At 41.0% G+C, this 22,099-nt stretch overlaps 1 long non-coding RNA gene across 2 annotated transcripts; it reads right to left on the bottom strand.

Annotated features, from left to right (window-relative positions):
• Positions 1-2,885: 2,885 nt before the first annotated feature.
• On the bottom strand, positions 2,886-21,215 carry LOC308084663. Of its 2 annotated transcripts, XR_013933102.1 has the most exons (6): positions 21,096-21,215; positions 19,672-19,722; positions 18,217-18,264; positions 14,064-14,149; positions 11,680-11,721; positions 2,886-3,941 (listed from the first exon to the last, which is right to left on the bottom strand). It is a non-coding gene; the product is annotated as an uncharacterized lncRNA (long non-coding RNA). The 2 variants fall into 2 exon arrangements; XR_013933103.1 differs by lacking the exon at positions 18,217-18,264.
• Between the last annotated feature and the right edge of the window lie 884 nt (positions 21,216-22,099).

Here is a 22,099-nt window from a genome sequence, read left to right as displayed (position 1 = left end):
CCCCAAAAATCATGTTTTTGCATCAAACGGTTACGTTTTGTACATTTGTGGCGCCCCCTGTGGATCAAAGTGGAAATGCTTTTGGAGATTCGTTGAGTAAACCACCCTTGACATTTGATAAAAATTTGGGATTGACCGGACGTTTCGTTCGTGATTTTTGGCCTTTTTGGTAAAACGGGCCCCTCCTACTAACTTCGGAAGCCATTTACGGACGAACGGTATGGACTATCAAAATTCTGTTTCACTCCAGATTATCGCATGGGTCCAAAGATAATGTGTACTGATTTTTGTGAAATTTGGAGAAAATATGTGGGAGGAGGAGCTAAAAGTGTGTTTTGAAGAAAATTCAAAATGGCGGAAAATCTATCCTGACGCAAATGGGCGTGGCCTATATGGGGAGTTGCGTCATGACCCAAGGAATCTAGGGGGGAAAAGATTTTTATTCTAGGACCTACGGTTCAAAAGTTATAGGCCAAAAACGTAAAGTGGGCTGTTATAGCGCCACCATGAGGCCGAATGGTGTGATTATTTATTTAAATAATTTCGGACTAAATTATAAACCTCCCCTCCAAATCTGGTAACTCTAGCTCTTACGGTTTCTGAGAAAAAAATACTTGAATTTGAGTTTTTTCACTTTTCCATTAAAGTGGATGGGGACATTTAATGCACTAATAAATCAATATCAATAAAACTATCCAACCAATCTCTTAACAAGATACAAGCACACGATTCCCGGTGAGGCCGGTCATTTTGACATATGGCACTAAATTGGGAAAAATAAACTGTGGGAGGAGTAGCGAATAGAAAAAAAGTTTATCTAGAGAGAAAGTTTCTGTAAAACAATAGTCTGGTTGCCCATTCGGGCAACCACACTAACTAGACGCGTCGCAATTCAGGGCAATTGCAAAGTGTGGTTGCGCCGACGCAGGTCGCGGGGTCGCCGCCGCCGGGACGCGAGGAATACGCCGGGAGGAATACCGTCGTAGGCTGCGCCAATTACATTGTCACGTCACTCCTGAGATCACTTGCGTTTCATTTTGAGAGGATTGATCCCCCCAAAAATCATGTTTTAGCATCGAACGGTTACGTTTTGCGCATTTGTGGCGCCCCCTATGGATCAAATTGGAAATACTTTTGGGTATTCGTTGAGTAAACCACCCTCGACCTATGATTCAAATTTGGGATCAATTGTACGTTTCGTTCGTGATTTCTGGCATTTTTGGTAAAACGAGCCCCTCCCACTAACTTTGGAAGCCAATTACGGACGAACGGTAAGGACTATCAAAATGCCGTTTGGATATGTTTATCGCATGGGCCCAGAGATCATGTGTACCGATTTTTGTGAAATTTTGACAAAATATGTGGGAAAATGAGCTAAAAGTGTGTTTTGAAGAAAATGCAAAATGGCGGAAAATCTATCCTGACGCAAATGGGCGTGGCCTATATGGGGAGATGCGTAGTGACCCAAGGAATCCAGGGAAAAAGACATTTTGATTTTACGACCTACGGTTCAAGAGTTATAGGCCAAAACGTAAAGGGCACTGTTATAGCGCCACCATGTGGCCGATTAGTGTAATTATTTTTTCAATAATTTCGGACTAAATTATGAACCTCCCCTCCAAATCTGGTAACTCTAGCTCTTACGGTTTCTGAGAAAAAAATACTTGAATTTGAGTTTTTTCACTTTTCCATTAAAGCGGATGGGGAAATTTAATGCACTAATAAATCAATATCAATTAAACTATTTAACCAATCTCTTAACAAAATACAAGCGCACGATTCCCGGTCAAGACGGTCATTTTGACATATGGCACGAAATTGGGGAATAAAAACTGTGGGAGGAGATGCAGTTTGAAATATTGTTTATTAACATTGTTCAAGAACAATGTTAATACTAGACGCGTCGCAATTCAGGGCAATTGCAAAGTGTGGTTGCGCCGACGCAGAGTTCTGGGTTGCGGCCATGGGAGTCCAAGGAATCCATCGTCACATAGTAGTTCACAGTTCAGTCCCCAGTGGAACAGATGGTGTTATAGGTCTCAAAATAAAACTTGCCATTTTTTAAAACCTTATTGTTCTGATCTGAGACATTGTGAGGAGAAAATACCCTGTGTATATAGAGTAAATGGCATATCTGCGATTTGCAAACAAGTTGTAAATACTCGGAAGACATTTCACGTTTTCCCCACACTTATATTATGTCATGTTTTTAGTATAAGATTCAGCACCTTTTTTCCCCAACCTGATAATAGATATTAAATACCTTGTAATGTACTTGTGAATGTCTCACCATATAATACATGTGGAACCATTACGATACTTGTCGACCTGGCTAGTAGCCATACCATTTTGTATATTGTAAGATAGATACTCCCCAGCATATCAGGCACATCAGTGTTACTTAATGGTGTCAATACCACAATGAAAAACTATTGTTTAGCCTACATTGTGACAGACTTGTCATTACCAGGCAGGAGTTTTGGATAAGCTCTAATGTCCATGTAGATTGCTTCACAATTTTACACACAGTAGAGGGATTGAAGTCCATTTTGTCCAGCAGGCAGAGATTATAGTCTGACACTTTCAATTACAAGCTTAAAACACCAAATTATAGAAGGCAAGAATTATTGTCAGTTAAACGAACAACTTGTGTATATTATGTTCATATGTGTATGGGTTTAGGCATTAATGAGATGTTACATTCCAAAGTTTCACTTTTTGTTCAGCTTTAGTAGTGAAGAACCCTTCTGATTGTGAATAGTAAAAACACATCTGTATTCATTGTAAATGTTAAATACATGTGACTAAATACATTACCAAACATATAGATTCACTTTTCAAACACATGGCAAAAAGAAAAATAAGTAGAGACAAAGCAGAGCAGATATAGTTTAAAGTATTTATTAACACAATTGTATTATTGGTACCTTTACTGTAAGCAACACCATTAATATATTTGGTATAATGTCCTATCAATTATTTTTACTATAGTTATTATGATTATATATGTAATTATGGTCATATTTTATGATTCTATATATAGGTTAATATGAGTTATTAGTGACAATTAAACAAATTATATTTTATGATAACTATTACAATGCCTGTAAACAGTTTATTATTATTGACAGATATATTATTGATGCTATAATGGTTATTATTACTATTATTACTGTTATTGTCCAAAATTATATTCTAACCTTTAAGTAATTTCAATATTTTCCAGGGTGAAGCAAAAAACCCGCCTCCTATTTCAGCCAATTTAGGAGTGCACGGGGAAAAAATTCTTGCACCGACCCCTTTGTTAAAAAAGGCGATCAAGCAAGCTCCTGGTAAATATATTAAACAAACTAAGAAATGTAACATTCTGAAAAATAAGTAAAACTTTTAGGGCTGCAACTATATTGATTAAGTGAATTATCTCAAAGTGTATTTTGTAGATATCTAATTTTGTATTTATCAATGAATCAATGTGTAACATTTTCCATAATTATTTTGGGATTACATTTATTAGTTTAATTAAGAAATTAAGTCCTATTTTAATGCTTGTATATTGGCTGTTTGAATAAAATTATTTTTTTTGACAACATTTATTAAAAAATAATTTAGTCCTAATAAGTGTTACAGTCTTACAGCCCTAAAAACAAATGGTGAGTTAAAACATTTACAACATGCACATGTAAATATAAGGTAGTGGATCATGAAAAGGCAGTATACAATCCAAAATAGTTTGTTATGCATTTTTTAGAATTGATTATTTTATGTGTGAGTTTGTTATTAAATTCAGGGATGGCCAATATTGTGTTTATAGAAATTGGGTACTACCGGTTCACGAGCCACAACATAAATGACAATTAGAAATATGACAATTATTCACAAAGAACATTCCTGAAATGTAGAAAAAGGTTAAAGGCAAAAACAATATCAGTGCTGGACGGCTTCTGAAAAACAGGGAAACAAGTGTTAGTGTTCTTTTCAAACAAATGCTTCACAATCAGTAATTATGAAAAAAGACAAAACAATGCTACAATATGAATAATACTAGCGACAAGAGAAAAAAGGTGAGATTTGGCTGCTGCGTAATGGGAGATTCCAAAGTATAGGTGCGGCTACGATGAGGCCCGGTCACTACTTGGGCAGCTGATTCACATGTTCCAGTGATATATCCAATGACAGGGTTGGTGATCAAGAGGTTCCATTGTTCGCAATCCGTTTGTTATTTAGTGTGGCAGATGAGACTTTGCGCTGGAGTGGCACCAGAGAATGATGTAGCGTTGGCTATGAATAGTTCATACCGTCAAACGATCATCTCTGGTGACCACTATTTGGGCAGCTCATTCACATGTTCCAGTGATATATCCAATGACAGGGTTGGTGATCAAGAGGTTCCATTGTTCGCAATCCTTTTGTTATTGAGTGCGGCAGATGTGATTTATAAGAGCAGGTCAGAATGCGTTTGGTGGGAAAGAGCACGATGTCCTTGAAACTAAGGTCTACATGGTTCCAGTGTTTGCAAGCTTGTCTTGCAGGCTATGCACTAGTCCTGATCGGAGGATAATACGCAATACACAGGATCATGGTAGCTGTAGTACGTACGTAGTACTCCAGACTGTAGACATTGCTCTGGTCTTGAGATGTAAATGTGATCCAACAGCGTGTTTTTGTCAGTAGTCTTCTCCTTGATCAGTTGTGTGTATCCTCTGGACTCGAGCAGCATCGCTATCGGAGTACCTACACTGGCCAGTAGATTTTCGTTGAAATCACCACAGACTACGATGGGATGGTGGTCCATCACTTCTAAGGAGTCCAGAAGCGCCTTCAGATTTTCCATGAACGGGTCATCGTAACGTGGTGGTCTGTACACTGCAGCGATCAGAAGCTTGACAGGGGACTCTATCTTGACGACCACAAACTCGAGGTTTGTCACATTGTGTAGGTAACGCTTTTCACATGCCTGGAAATGGTCCTTCACATACACAGCGACGCCACCGCCATTCTGTTCTGCACGTTCAGGACGGCTGGTGTACGAGATGTGCTTGTTGCGGCTGAACATGGTGTATCCATCCAATTGGAGACTGTCAGCCACAAAGGAGCCGGTGAGATGCGTCTCGGTCAAGCACAGGACATCTGCATGGGTCAGTTCGTGATGTTTTTTGATGTCCTGAATGTGTGCCGGTAAACTTTGCGTGTTGTGATGGACAATCGCGAGTGTTTGCGCCTGGCCTGTCGTCTCTCGATACTTCAACAGTGGCATAACACTGTCCAGTGAGGCGGTCTTCATGGATTCCAGGGCAGCTGTGATTGCAGGATCAGCATAGATTTTCTTCGCATCGAAGTCAATGATGTACAATCCTTGCAATGACGTTGTCCTACTGAGGGCAACGTAGGCCATGCCTGGTTGGAAGATCCGTTTCAAGGAAACCACAGCAGATTGTGTAGTCATGCCTTGGACTTTGTGAGCTGTGCAAGCATATGCCAACTTGATGGGAAATTGCCTACGAAGCGTGTTATTGCTCAGGTGTTCCTCATATCTCTCGACGTACACTTGTGTACTGCCAGGTGTAGTTTTCCGGTATTTCTGTCCTGCTTCAGGCTTGTCTACTACAAGCCAAAGCTTGGCTACTCTACTCCCGTCCTCGTTTACGTGCATCTCTACACTAGCCATCTTGCCAAATGTCCCGTTCACAAGGCCATCCTCCACATCTATGTTCCTGATGATCACGATTGGGGCGCCTTCTGCAACCTGCAAGTTGTCAAGAAGATCGTTCTGCTCTCCTGTACAGGGACTGGCAAGGCGAGTCTTGTGGTTATGGACTTGCTTGTAGTCTTCCGCGGGTATGTTGACGATGTGGCTGTGGAGCGCAGACAAAGATTTGGCGTTGTGTTCGGACACCTCTTTGTTGGTTGCGAAGATGTGCACAACATCCTTAGGACAACGGTCACGCACAGTCACTCTCTGAGCAAGGAGTGCTTTGTCTCCGTCACTCAGCGGATCCTTCTTCGCTTTGACTCTCAACCTATTCAGAAGCTCTGCGTAGGGCAGATCATCTTTCTGTCGCATGATCTCGGTCAACGTGATCATCTGAAAGTGTTCGAGCAGAAGGTCCGGTTTGCCTTCCTCGAGCACACAGAGCGGTTTCCCACTTGACGTTGGAGGGAGCTGGTAAAAGTCGCCTACTACAAGTACCGACATGCCGCCGAATGGCCTCTTACTGCCTTTAATCTCTTGCAGTCTCCAGTGGATGTAGATAAACATAGCCTTTGAAATCATCGACACCTCATCTATGACGATGATCTCCGCATTTCCCAGCTTTGCCCTCACGTCATCCAATTTGTTTCCCAGTCCTATGTAGGGTGGTTTCAATTTTCTTGGCAACTTCAACAGGGAATGCAGTGTGTTTCCCGCGATGTTGTATGCCGCAGTTCCTGTAAACGCAGACAGCAGCACTGTGGGCATGGATGCATCCGTCTCCTCAAACAGTCTGGGGAGTCGACGGAGAATCCGTGTTGCCTCACCGTAGATGCACTTGATCAGGTGTGATTTGCCAGTTCCAGCACCCCCAGTGACAAAGAAGAAGAAGGGTTCGGGTTTCTGGTCGAGTACGCTCTTGAAGCACCATTCACGTACAGAGTGAAAGATGGAGGCTTGAGTCCGGTTGAGGTTTCGACACATTGAACGCAGATAATCGAGGCTCATTTGCGGAGCCGATACCCTGTGACCAACAATTGTACCCACCTCTTGACAACTGAACTCTGGGACGTCGTCTTGTTCGTTGTCTGCCTGTGGATCTTGATCTTGTTCGGCAAGACATTCCATCCGCTCGAGCTCATTTTCTGGGGCAATGTTGGCCCACGCATCTTCCGCAGGGCCATGCTTCATGAATTCCTCTAATGCTTCTTCCATCGATTTGCTGTGTTTTTCATACCTCATTTTGTTCTCATCAACAATGGCATTTGCGCGGCATGTCCATTTTTGTCCAGGTATTTTCACAGACGCAGAGTCGTAGAACTCCTTGTAGGTGGGGAAGATTGCGGTTTTCAGTGTGGTCTGATAGCGATGCGGAAGGTAAGCCTTCAGCAAGTTGCCGAAGTATTTCTCGGGGTCCTTCTGTTCCGAGAATTTCGCGTATCTGATAACCGCGGGTCGGCCATCCGTCGAGCGCTTCTTAATGGTTCCCATGTTGTCAGACAGCTTCAGGCAATCTGGCTTTTTTGCTTCGCTACCGTACACAATCCTGTACTCGGATGCAAATTCTGCTAGACACATGTTGTCAAACACCAGTGTTTTGGGTCTGGCGTTGTATTTGTCAAGAAGCCCTGACATCCACACTTGGTTCGAATCGGCTGGTCTTTTCTGCAGCAAGCTGAGCGGGAGGCTCATTTTCATTGCATTGTCATCCGTCGGGAGGAAGACAACATCGCGGGAGCATTTCTTCAATTGCAAGCTGCAAGTTCGGGCCACTGCCTCCTGAGAGCTAACCTGTCTGTTTTTCACATATGCGTGAACAAGTTCGTTCATTGCACCCCTTTCGGTCACTTTTGTGGGGTCTATGCCTTCGACTACTTGTTTCAGAAGCTCACCCATCTCATGTTCGGCCTTGGATATGTAGGACAGCATGTATGAGATGCAAACAAAGTGGTCCAGGACAAACTGGATATCCATGTTGGCATTCCAGGCTTCCAGCAAAACTGGGTTGTAGTTGTTCACATAGCAGTCCTTGACTCCACGCTTCATCAAGAGGACCTGGACATTCCTCAAGTCTTCAAGATAGCTGTCGTACTCTTCGTGAGTCAAATTGCACTTTGCCAGCAACTCTGAGAGGTCGGTCAGTTCTGATGGCAAGTCCAGAAGTAGATCATACAGAGGTTTGAGTTTGGCCAAAGCAGCTTGTGCTCTTGCCCTCTGTTGTTTGCCTATGCCTTCTGTACTCCTCTTTGCACTTTCGTTTGCTCCTTCATTTCCTCCTGTTGCGCCCCTTTCGTCTTCATCCGTGACTTCCTCCATTGGATCAACTGGCGTTGGGTTAGTTAACCAGGTTGTGTCCACTGGTGCCTTGGGGAATCCAAACCTGCATGTCTTGTTACCTTTCTTACAGGACTTTGTGTGGTTTTTGCTGTGCATCTGAACTTCTTGGACAATTCGGTGAAGCACAGGATTTTCGTTTGGATCAGGCAGCTGGCACGAAATGTAGCGGTCCGCAAATTCGCATATCTTCTCGTCCGAGTCTTCTCCAAGTTTGGGGGCGTCGGCTACCCACATTAAGGCGTGAACATGCGGCGAACCCCGGGCTTGATACTCTATTCTATGGAAATAATCTATGACGTGTCCGATAGGGCGAGCATCAGACAACAGCAGTTTTGTATACGCAGAACGAACTCGCTTGTCAAACATTCGCATGGTAGTCACTGCATTGCTTCTGAGGATGTCGCACTTCTCATTCCAGTCCAGCTTGTCAAAATCCACAATTTGGCCTTGCTGTGCTTTTATTGCCGTTATGACCTCTGGCCATCTGAATTCTGCAGCACTTAAGGTCAAAAAGAAGGTAGGTGGGCCTAACTGACGGACCATGGCAAATAAATCATACATGGTCTTCTGCCAGTAGGCTGGCGTCCCCCTCAGGGGTTGCATGAACCTTGTTGCATCCCGGTTTCTGACCAGTCTCTCAACTTCATGCTTGTCCTGCAACATCTTGTTGGAGATCCTGCGACCATCCTTGCTAAAGGGTTTGCCCTTCCTCAATTGAATTGAGATGGTGTTTTTTGCCAAGTGGGTCTCTGTAACAAACTGGGCAAAAAAGAGATAGCTTTGGTCTCTCGCAAAACGATCATCAACATTGAAAAGCCTTGCGTTGAAGTACCTGCTTGGTGTCAGTTTGAGCTTTCTCTTACGATCCAACGTGTTCTCTCCAGTTGGAAACAATGTAGGGAAGGCCCTTGCTTCGAGGTTAGGGGCTGTGCTATAGCTGACAGGCTTGTTTCCTTCAGCTGGGGCGATGCAGAATATGCCATCTCCGTATGTCATTGTCTCTTGTCCAATGTCATCCGGTTCCAAGCAACTGTCCAGGCCATGTCCAGGTCTCAGCGCATCTTGCTCATCTTGGGCAGTGGGTGGATGTTGATCCACCCACTGCTGGGATGGGTCGAGAGTTTCAGTCGCATCGGCTACTTCCATCATTTCGGCGTCGTCACAACTGTCCATGACTTCGTCTGTGCCTGTCTGTTCAACAGTGGGTAGGTCTTCAAGTTCAACAGTGGGTAGGTCTTCAAGATGGCCCTCCACATTTTCATCGTTGATGCTCTCATCATCTCGGATTGTGATGTTTTTGTAGTCGGGGTGTGTCTCGATGAGTTTCCTCAAGCCCAGTAAGACATTGGTCATATTGACAGTGTGAAACAAATGATGGCCTTTGTACCGCAGACGTCTCTTCAGTTTCACCCTGTACAAACGGGATGAGTCGAGCCTTCTGGGTAGGGTGTTTACTGTGGTTTCCACGTCTGCTGGCACGCACACCACAGCACCATATATAGCACTCTGTTTGCCTTTAGGAAGTGTGAGAATCTTGGCAAATGGTATGTCTATTGCCGATATTTGTCTTTCCAGCACATTGAGTTGGCGGAGCTCTGGAGGAATGGGTGCAAGTTCCAGGTTGTTTGCGACAGCCAAGCGTGGCATTCTTCCTGCTACTACACTTTTGTGACAGCATTGACAAATCCACTCTTTTCGCCTTTCTTCGGGTACAGTGCAATCTTCCGGCCCTCCACATTGATCATCACACGAATGAAGGTATTTGCCTGTTAAGCAGGCAGCAACCACGGCGGGTTTGATCGTGTAATTTGACCGATGACAAACATTCACTTGACCAGCGAAAAGAGTCCGATGGCACGTTGTGCACACAAAAGTTGGTCCATGTTTTATGACTTTCTGGAAACTCGCTATAGCGCCTTGTAGTAGCTCATTCTGTTGGGGTGCGGGAGCTAAATCTATCCTCGCAGTATCTAAATCTTTACTCGCTTTTACAGCAATGCCCCGTTTGCGCAGGATATCACATAAGTCCTTGTATCTATTTCTTATTCTCATTGAACGTCGGATGTCACGGCGCATCTTGAAGAATGGGTCCGTTTTACATTTGCGGGCCATGTAGGACTTGCGTTCCCTGACCTCTTCATCTTCTCTGAACCTCTTGTTTACATAAGCATTGTGCTTCTTTCTAAACTCATCATCATTGAGCCTCCTTTTGCTATAAGCCCTTTTCTTCTCTCTAAACTCCTCATCTTCATTGAACCTCCTTTTGTCATATGCCTTCTGGAATTTTTTTTGCTGTTCTTTGAATTTTTTATTTGTTATACATCTCATGGCAATGTATTTATTCATGTATTCCTTCCTTGAAGTCCTCGGTTTTTCCTTGGTATCAGATTTCAGTTGGTCCTTTTGTCTCCTTATTATTTTCCGTTTCCGTAGTTGACTCATTTTGTTGGCTCCTTCATTTGTAGTGTCTGACATCATTTGTGTTGATGGTGAATGGCCTGCCTGCAGAGAATGCTTGGTGATTTGAGGTCCAGTGTTTGTTTCATCCTGGCTAGTTAGATCAACAGGCTCTTTGTGATGCAGGTTGTCAGGATGAACTTGCACTGTTGACAGATGGGGTGACCGAGCATTTGTCTGTTCAAATGTCACTGGCATGAAGTCATACTGCATTTTGTCAATATTGTTTGAGTGTGAGAAGTCAATTAGCTGGTCAATCTTAGCGAACAGATCATCCAACTGAGTGAAGGTCATCATTACAGCTTTTCCTCCAGGCAAAGGTAGGCCATCAGCACTTCTCTGATGAGAGTCAAACAGTCCATATCTTCCAGACCTGTCTCTAAAAACAGCAATGGTGTGTGGTGATACTGTTAGGAGTGCATATTTGACATTCTCAGACAGACACTTAAGTCTTTCCTGAAGCTTCAGCCACCAATGCCGTCGGTAGGGCTCTCCCTCAGCTCTCATATATCCCATGTCCACGCTAGATTTTTTCACAGAGTACGTATTGTGTTCCGTTTCCACCTTGAGAGGTACTTCCTCCATTGTCAGCTGGCATGACTTAAACAGCTTTTGTCTTTTTAGTGTTTCTATTGTTCTTTTATACAGACTGTCTCCCTTGTCCAGTATCTTGTCAAGATCATCCATCTTCAAGTCAAGACCTTCATGTTGGTGTGCCAAAAATGTCAGACCCATGCATGTACACTGCCGATTCTTTGACATTTGGGAAAACTTATGATGATTTTGGCTTTTGGATGCCTGCACAGATTTGACAGAGGGTGGCACGGTGCATGCTTGGTCATTGTTGGAAAGGTCCATGGCCTCGACAATGTTGTCTTGTTCTTCAACATCAGACTGTGCATGTTGCTGAGCTGTTTCTACCACAGGCTCCATGGCTGGCCATGGACTAAATGTGTTTTGTGCCCCTTCATCGACCTCTGTGCAACTGTTTGGTGAATCTGTATGGGCCAATTTAGCATCCCAGAATTTCTTTTTAGCGATAGATTTCTTCTTACGATAAGGCATGATGTCACCAAGTTTTAGATCTGAACTTTTACGAAAATGTACACTCTTTACCAAAAAACAACCTTCAACCTTCAATACTAGTGTAGCATTAGTCACAAATCACTCTAGGCATCAAGAATCAACTTACTTACCGTTAAAAAGTCACCAGAGGAGCTGTTTCGATCTGATGAACACTAGAATAAAAAAAGAGAACAATTTCAGACTAGCGCTATAGTTTTTTCTACCGTTATATTCTTGTGTAAAAACCGTGTGTGCCATTTTATGACAGTAGATTTTCAGGCCGCTGCGCAGCCTTCAAAACCTAGTCCTCTGTTGCGCTGCTAAGAGCGTTGGTCACTGAAGCATGGCCATTTAAAGTGTTTTACACTGCTATAGCACCTACCAAGTTTGGGGCGTTAAGCATGCTCGGAACTGTAGTTATGGCTGTTTAAAGGGCACATTCTTTATGAAAATCTTTGTCTATGATCAAGTATCGGTATATATGAAGTCATTTCTCTGACCGCGTCTTTCAGCTTTCCATAATGTGCATTATTGGTGTGTTAGCAATCTAACAGCTGCATTTGTATGTATGGTGCTTATTTTATTTATATACATCTACCATTCATGCAATTATGGCTATGACAGACATAGCTGACATTCCCTTGTTGAACTTTAACTATTCAAGATTTTATACAATATTAACCAAAACATTTGGAAAAGTAGAACTAAAGACAGAAAGTATTACATAAGCATATATGTCTACCAAAGATTATGTATATGATGAGTACACCATAGAATTGAAGTACGCATATCATCTGCATAGTTTATAATAGGTATAGCAGTGTGGGAAAATAATGCATTAATTCATAAGTTTACTGTTGCAAACACTAATGTTACTATTTATCTGTAGAGTAATGAAGTAACCATTTTGTTTTATTCCATTTGAATTATTTGATTAAGAATGGCTGACAGCTTTGACTAAATTGGATCCCATTACCTTTTAAAAATGTGTGGAAACAGAATGTAATTAGAGAAAATGCTCCAAGAGGTCTCTACCAGGTTAGGTCGTTATTGTGGGCCAGCAATGTTTGGAATACGTCAATCAGGATGAATATGAAAAACTGGACAGATTTGTTTTTGATCACTTGACTATGAAGATAATGTGTACCGATTTGCGTGATGTTTGGACAACATTTGTGGGACTAATTTGAAAACAATTGTTTCGCAAAAATCGGCCTCCTGATGGAGCTATAATAGGGCAATGTTAAAAGGGTGGCACTTGTATCTCAAAGTAGTGTGAATGTGCGTGCAAAGTTTCACCGCAATCAGACGGTGCTACAATGATTTGCGGTATTTTGTTCAAAATAGGCCACTCTTGCACACTTTAGATGTCAATCTTAGCTAATCAGGATGGAATATGAAAGGTCCAACAGATCCGTCTTGATCAAATGACTATTTGCGCGCAATTTGGATAAAATCTGAATGAGTAATATCAAAAATAGTTTTACACAAGTCAGCCACCTGATGGCGCTATAAAAGGCAGATGTGAAAAATGCAGGGCAAAGGCTTTTTCTTGGCCACTAGGGAGTGTGCATACAAAGTTTTACACAGATCGGTGCAGTTATAGGTAAAAACATGAATCGACCTGCTTTAGCGCCACCATGAGGCTGATGTGACATTTTTCAAGTGGCATTTCTTCCTCTGCCTAGTGGGAATGTGCGTGCAAAATGTCACAGAAATTGTACGCCGTGTTCATGATTTGAGGCATTTTGTTCAAAACGGAGCATTCCTGCAAACTTTGGAAGCCAATCTTAGCCAATCAGGATGGAATATGACAAATCTAAAAGACCAGTTTCGTTTAATGACAATAGAGATACTGTGTACCGATTAGCGTCATGTTTGGACAACATGTGTAGGAGCACGGTCAAAAGTGTGTTTTGCAAAAAAGCAATTACTAGCCCATGTGACCAATTTGGGACCGAATTCTGCTCTGGCATCCAGACAGTGTGTGTGCACAGTTTCACTGCCATCAAGCCAACGGTACCAGAGATTGACTGTCCACAGACTGAATGACACACAAAAAGACAGACAGGGTGCAAAACAGTCTCAGCCATGCCTTCCGGCCTGACGGAGACAATAAAGAGTGCAAAATAAGCAAAAATAATAGGAGTTAAAAATAAAGAAAATGTGTTTCAATTAAGCTAATCATCTGGGGACCAACAAAATAATTTGGGGACCCCTCATGGAATCTTGATAACCCCATGCATGTAATGCGCCGATCTCTGTGAGGACGGCGGTCACAGAGATTATTCCATGATTTTTCAAAGGTACATTAAAATCACCGTTTTTGCTGACAGCACTGGCACACTATTGATATGGCAGTCAAAGAGTTAAACTAAATAGAGTATATATATTTGCAATGTCTCCTTAATAACTGACAATGGATTGACCCCAAGACAATTTCCATATGCCAACATTAGATAGTTAGATCTAAAACGCTTTGATTTGCACATGTGTCATGTTATGTTAAACAAACCTTGCAGTAGTGCAGTCTGGGATGGTCCCCTCAGTCCACTGCTGTGTTGGCCAAGATATCAGGTCCGGTGTACAGCCACGCCACAGCTGAAATTTTCAATCAAAAATACAGTATTTAGAAAAAATTATAAAAGTAAATGCATGTAGTGACAAGCTGTCAAGTGAATTTGTATATTGGCTATTTAAAATAAGGCAACAAGTTTACAGTGAGCTTGTAGATCTGCTATTTTCAAATATGTATAATGCCTTGTTATCACATGGCTACAGATGTCTGCCAATTTGGGAGATAATTGTAAAATAGCAGATTTAGAAGCTCACAACGCGTCGCATTGTGAGATTGTAGATCAGCTATTTTCAAATGTACAAGCTCAAGCTCACAACGCGTCGCATTGTGAGCTAGTACATCTGCCATTTTCAAATAGCCAAAGTTTAAATAGGGCTGAAGGGGTTAGTGTAGCCTATGTTTTTGGGCGGTGAAACCGCCCCTATAAGTGAGATTTGGAAAAATGTACATTTTCCTGCGCTGTGATCTGGGCCCAGGAAATTTGTAGAATTATCCTGCGCTGTGATCGGCCAATCACACTCTATTCAGGACTGTGATTGGCCAGTGTCACATGACACATGTGCATAGCCCTATATAAGTAACCATAACTTGAAAAAAAACAAATATTTGTTTTTTTCAAGTTATGGTTTCGTCCATCATAAAGAGTGTTTCAATAAATGTATTTATCTTTTGTACATGATTGGTTGACTCCATTCAGTATTGTGATTGTGTCTTGCTGATTAGCTAGCAAGACACCGCCCACTTCACACAGGGTGTGATTTTTTTAAACAACAATCTAAATCTACAAAGTAACTCAAGTTTTCAAAACATTGTAGTGGATTACAAGTACAATATTTGTCTATCACTGCCAACAGATAGATAGATCTTGAAAATTGAACCAGACAAGTCAGTGTGCTGAAGAATTGGCCACATATGGATAAGACAGACACAGATGAGACGCAGGGCCTGTTAAATGGCATCAACAATGGGTCATTTATTCAACCCCTAACCACACCTCTAATCACCCCCCTATTATAACCTTTCAGTCAGCTGACAAATCTATAGAAACTTGAAGCAACACATACTTGTCACCTGTACATGCATAATAGACAATAGCAGATCTACAAGCTCAGAAGTGATCTACAAGTGAGCTATGTAGATCAGCCATTTAAAATGAAGCAACAAGCTTACAGTGAGCTGGTAGATCTGCTATTTTCCAAACATTACAAACTCACAGCTTGTAGATCTGCTATTTTTGAATATGTATAATGCCATGTTATCACATGGCTACAGATGTCTGCCAATTTGAGATATAATTGGAAAATAGCAGATCTACAAGCTCAACGCGTCGCATTGTGAGCTAGTAGATCTGCTATTTTCAAATAGCCAAAGTTTAAATAGGGCTGAAGTGGTTAGTGTAACCTATGTTTTTTAAACAACAATCTAAATCTACAAAGTAACTCAAGTTTTCAAAACATTGTAGTGGATTACAAGTACAATATTTGTCTATCAATGCCAACATACCAAATAAGCAATGCAACACTGTTCAGTACTCACACCGCAAATGTACACAGATAGATTAGACAGACACAGCCTGAGCACAAGGCATGAGCATGTCAATATAGGGACAATAGCAGATCTACAAGCTCAGAAAATCAGCTTGAAGATCTGCTATTTTAAATAAAGGTTAAGTGGTGTGACCATGTGTGACCACACACACACACACACACACACACACACACACACACGATAGATCTTGAAAATTGAACCAGACAAGTCAGTGTGCTGAAGAATTGGCCACATATGGATAAGACAGACACAGATGAGACGCAGGGCCTGTTAAATGGCATCAACAATGGGTCATTTATTCAACCCCTAACCACACCTCTAATCACCCCCCTATTATCACCTTTCAGTCAGCTGACAACTCTATAGAAACTTGAAGCAACACATACTTGTCACCTGTACATGCATAATAGACAATAGCAGATCTACAAGCTCAGAAGTGATCTACAAGTGAGCTATGTAGATCAGCCATTTAAAATGAAGCAACAAGCTTACAGTGAGCTTGTAGATCTGCTATTTTTCAAACATTACAAACTCACAGCAAGCTTGTAGATCTGCTATTTTCGAATATGTATAATGCCATGTTATCACATGGCTACAGATGTCTGCCAATTTGAGATATAATTGGAAAATAGCAGATCTACAAGCTCAACGCGTCGCATTGTGAGCTAGTAGATCTGCTATTTTCAAATAGCCAAAGTTTAAATAGGGCTGAAGTGGTTAGTGTAACCTATGTTTTTTAAACAACAATCTAAATCTACAAAGTAACTCAAGTTTTCAAAACATTGTAGTGGATTACAAGTACAATATTTGTCTATCAATGCCAACATACCAAATAAGCAATGCAACACTGTACAGTACTCACACCGCAAATGTACACTGATAGATTAGACAGACACAGCCTGAGCACAAGGCATGAGCATGTCAATATAGGGACAATAGCAGATCTACAAGCTCAGAAAATCAGCTTGTAGATCTGCTATTTTAAATAAAGGTTAAGTGGTGTGACCATGTGTGACCACACACACACACACACACACACACACACACACGATAGATCTTGAAAATTGAACCAGACAAGTCAGTGTGCTGAAAAATTTGCCACATATGGATAAGACAGACACAGATGAGACGCAGGGCCTGTTAAATGGCATCAACAATGGGTCATTTATTCAACCCCTAACCACACCTCTAATCACCCCCCTATTATCACCTTTCAGTCAGCTGACAACTCTATAGAAACTTGAAGCAACACATACTTGTCACCTGTACATGCATAATAGACAATAGCAGATCTACAAGCTCAGAAGTGATCTACAAGTGAGCTATGTAGATCAGCCATTTAAAATGAAGCAACAAGCTTACAGTGAGCTTGTAGATCTGCTATTTTTCAAACATTACAAACTCACAGCAAGCTTGTAGATCTGCTATTTTCGAATATGTATAATGCCATGTTATCACATGGCTACAGATGTCTGCCAATTTGAGATATAATTGGAAAATAGCAGATCTACAAGCTCAACGCGTCGCATTGTGAGCTAGTAGATCTGCTATTTTCAAATAGCCAAAGTTTAAATAGGGCGGTTAGTGTAACCTATGTTTTTTAAACAACAATCTAAATCTACAAAGTAACTCAAGTTTTCAAAACATTGTAGTGGATTACAAGTACAATATTTGTCTATCAATGCCAACATACCAAATAAGCAATGCAACACTGTACAGTACACACACCGCAAATGTACACAGATAGATTAGACAGACACAGCCTGAGCACAAGGCATGAGCATGTCAATATAGGGACAATAGCAGATCTACAAGCTCAGAAAATCAGCTTGAAGATCTGCTATTTTAAATAAAGGTTAAGTGGTGTGACCATGTGTGACCACACACACACAATTTATTCAACCCCTAACAACACCTCTAATCACCTTTCAGTCAGCTGACAACTCTATAGAAACTAGAAGCAACACATACTTGTCACCTGTACATGCATAATAGACAATAGCAGATCTACAAGCTCAGAAGTGATCTACAAGTGAGCTATGTAGATCAGCCATTTAAAATGAAGCAACAAGCTTACAGTGAGCTTGTAGATCTGCTATTTTCCAAACATTACAAACTCACACCGCAAATGTACACAGATAGATTAGACAGACACAGTCTGGCACAAGGCATGAGCATGTCAATATAGGGACAATAGCAGATCTACAAGCTAAAAAAATCAGCTTGTAGATCTGCTATTTTAAATAAAGGTTAAGTGGTGTGACCATGTGTGACCACACACACACACAATTTATTCAACCCCTAACAACACCTCTAATCACCTTTCAGTCAGCTGACAACTCTATAGAAACTAGAAGCAACACGCACTTGTCACCTGGATGCCAGTGGTTCTCAAACTATTGTAATGTCAAAGAGCTTCCATTTTTACCCTATGCACTAGACCACAGACCCCCATAACCTAGTATTCAACCCCAAGACAATGTCAATAAGCCAACATTACATTAGATAGTTACATCGAAAATAGGATCAGGATGTTACACACCTTGCAGGTCTGGGATGGTCTGTCTGTCACCTGGGTCCACAGCCGAAGCTGTAAAATAAAGAAATACAATATTTTAGACAGAGAGTTATGAAAGTACATGCATATCAATAGACAATAGCAGATCTACAAGCTCACAAGTGAGCTTGTAGATAGGCTATTTAAAAAGGGCTACAAGTTTACAGTGAGCTTGTAGATCTGCTATTTTCAATATGTACAATGCCTTGTTATCACATGGCTACAGATGTCTGCCAATTTGGGAAAATAGCAGATCTACAAGCTCAACGCGTCGCATTGTGAGCTTGTAGATCTGCCATTTTCAAATAGCCAAAGTTTAAATAGGGCTGAAGTGGTTAGTGTAGCCTATGTTTTTTAAACAACAATCTAAATCTACAAAGTAAATAACGTCTTCAAAACATTGTAGTGGATTACAAGTACAATATTTGTCTATCACTGCCAACATACCAAATCAGCAATGCAACACTGTACAGTACTCACACCGCAAATGTACACAGATAGATTAGACAGACATAGTCTGAGCACAAGGCATGAGCATGTCAATATAGGGACAATAGCAGATCTACAAGCTCAGAAAATCAGCTTGTAGATCTGCTATTTTAAATAAAGGTTAAGTGGTGTGACCATGTGTGTACACACACACACACACACACACACACACACACACACAATAGATCTTGAAAATTGAACCAGACAAATCAGTGTGCTGAAAAATTGGCCACATATGGATAAGACAGACACAGATGAGACACAGGGCCTGCTAAAGGGCATCGACAATGGGTCATTTATTCAACCCCTAACCACACCTCTAATCACCCCCCTATTATCACCTTTCAGTCAGCTGACAACTCTATAGAAACTTGAAGGCAACACATACTTGTCACCTGTACATGCATATCAATAGACAATAGCAGATCTACAAGCTGATCTACAAGTGAGCTATGTAGATCAGCCATTTAAAATGAAGCAACAAGCTTACAGTGAGCTTGTAGATCTGCTATTTTCCAAACATTACAAACTCACACCGCAAATGTACACAGATAGATTAGACAGACATAGTCTGAGCACAAGGCATGAGCATGTCAATATAGGGACAATAGCAGATCTACAAGCTCAAAAAATCAGCTTGTAGATCTGCTATTTTAAATAAAGGTTAAGTGGTGTGACCATGTGTGACCACACACACACACACACAATTTATTCAACCCCTAACAACACCTCTAATCACCTTTCAGTCAGCTGACAACTCTATAGAAACTAGAAGCAACACGCACTTGTCACCTGGATGCCAGTGGTTCTCAAACTATTGTAATGTCAAAGAGCTTCCATTTTTACCCTATGCACTAGACCACAGACCCCCATAACCTAGTATTCAACCCCAAGACAATGTCAATAAGCCAACATTAGATAGTTCGAAAATAGGATCAGGATGTTACACACCTTGCAGTAGGTCTGGGATGGTCTGTCTGTCACCTGGGTCCACAGCCAGAGCTGTAAAAAAAAGAAATACAATATTTTAGACACAGAGTTATGAAAGTACATGCATATCAATAGACAATAGCAGATCTACAAGCTCACAAGTGATCTACAAGTGAGCTTGTAGATAAGCTATTTAAAAAAGGCTACAAGTTTACAGTGAGCTTGTAGATCTCCTATTTTCAAATATGTATAATGCCTTGTTATCACATGGCTACAGAGTCTGCCAATTGTAGAGATAATTGTTAAATAGCAAATCTACAAGCTCACAATGTATAGCATTGTGAGCTTGTAGATCTGCCATTTTCAAATAGAAAAGTTTGAGTAGGGCTTAAGTGGTTAATGTAGCCAATGTTTTTTAAATAATAATCAAAATCAACTAACTAAAGTAGTTTTCAAATAATTGTAGTGGATCAAAAGTTCAATATTTGCCTCTGAGATGAAGTACAATACAAGTACAATAGTGGATAGAAGTACAAACAGAATATTTATCTATCTATGCCTGCCAACTGTCTGTGTCGAGACAGACACAAACAAAGCTCCAAGGAGCTGTGTGTGACGTCACTGCCATGCGGAAGTTGTAAGCATACATTTATAGCCGTTAGCATCGGTTAGCCTAGCTGACGAATCCTTGTTGTTTTTAACCTAGTTTCAGATCAACTGTCGCTGCTTAAAGTTAGTTTTAGCAGATCTACAAGCTCAATTTTAGCAGACAAGATATAACAAATGCAATGTTGATTAAAAGCTGCATTCTGCGTTATATAATGAATTGTTATAGACAGGTCGATGGCAAAACTAAACAATAAAAGCCTGGAGATCGAGGCTCGGTCGATGGTGACATGATTGTATGAAAACAAAGTCACCAACAAACTGGCGATTGCACTTAATTCATTTAAGGCCCGTACATGTACATACACGTTCAAATTTCAAATATAAAGTGCTTACCTCATGGCCACGGATGTAACAATTCCGTTCGGGCCTTCAGAAGTACCCGTATCTTCAGTATTGTTAAATAAAAAGCATTTTAATCCGATCGGTGGCCATTTTCTCAGCATGTCCTCCATATGCTTTCAACTACGCGACCCCATCGGTTGGTAGGTGTACTGCACTCTGATAGAGTGTGCTAACTATGAGAAAATGGCCACCGATCGGATTAAAATGTTTTTTTATTGAACAATACGGAAGATACGGCTACTTCTGAGGAACCATACATAATTATAACATCCGTGGCCATGGGGTAAAAACGTTGTTTGAAATCTGAACGTTGAAGGGGATTAGAGGGTCCAAAAAGGGAGAAAGTGCAAACACCAGGTTGCAGTTCATCCATGACCGTCGTGTGATCCAAGGCTACAATCAGAGTTATGAAAGCGATAAAAAGTATTACTCACCTCAGACAAAAGACGACGAAATGAAAGTCTTCCGAAGAAAACAAAGTAGATCGATGATATAATATGAACCTAAATCAAGTAGATCCGTTTCCAATAGTAAATGACCGAGGCTATCGCCGGATTTTGATTTGTGAGAAGGAAGCGTGTGAATGCTGTGAGTCTAAGGGGAGGGACAAAATCAGCAAGAGCTGTGATTGGTCTGCTCAGGCTAAAGGGTCAGAACAAGTCCGGGCAAGCCCTGTCGCACCCCCTCCCCCCCACGAACCTCGCGTCACCAGTGTTTCCAACTCGGAGGAACCCCCCCCCCCCCCCCCCCCCCCCCCCCCACACACACACACACACACACACACACACACACACGCGCACGCGCACGCACAAGAACACGCATGCGTGCGTGCACGTACACACACACACTTAGGTAAACCATTTCCGTATCCTTTCTAAAGCGGATGCAGCCGTTGGCTCTGAAATGCATGTAAAATGATGCTGCTTTCATAGAACAAACAAAAAGACATTGAAGTATTAACCAAAAATAGATACATTTGTTTTAAATGCAAACGTCATTTTATTAATTTAAAAGTTAAAAAGAAGAAGTTAGCGAAATATATAACAGCAATAATAATAATAATAATAATAATAATAATAATAATAATAATAATAATACAAAAAACACAAGTTTTAACCAAAAATAGATACATTTGTTTTAAATGCAAACGTCATTTTATTAATTTAAAAGTTAAAAAGAAGAAGTTAGCGAAATATATAACAGCAATAATAATAATAATAATAATAATAATAATAATAATAATAATAATAATACAAAAAACACAGAAGCCAGTTACATTCCTAATTTCTCCCAGAAAATATACTTAAAGTACCAGAAGTAAAAGTACTAATTATGCAGAATGTCCCATTTCAAGTTTTCAAATGCATACAATGTATACAAATCTTTAGAAAATAGCAGATCTACAAGCTCACAACGCATCGGGCACTAGGGATAACTG

This window comes from Gymnoscopelus braueri, assembly GCF_963280865.1.
Source record: "Gymnoscopelus braueri genome assembly, chromosome: 1".
Classification (NCBI taxonomy): domain Eukaryota; kingdom Metazoa; phylum Chordata; class Actinopteri; order Myctophiformes; family Myctophidae; genus Gymnoscopelus; species Gymnoscopelus braueri.
The sequence above is the reverse complement of the archived record's forward strand: the minus strand, read 5'-3'. Positions and strand labels throughout refer to the sequence as shown.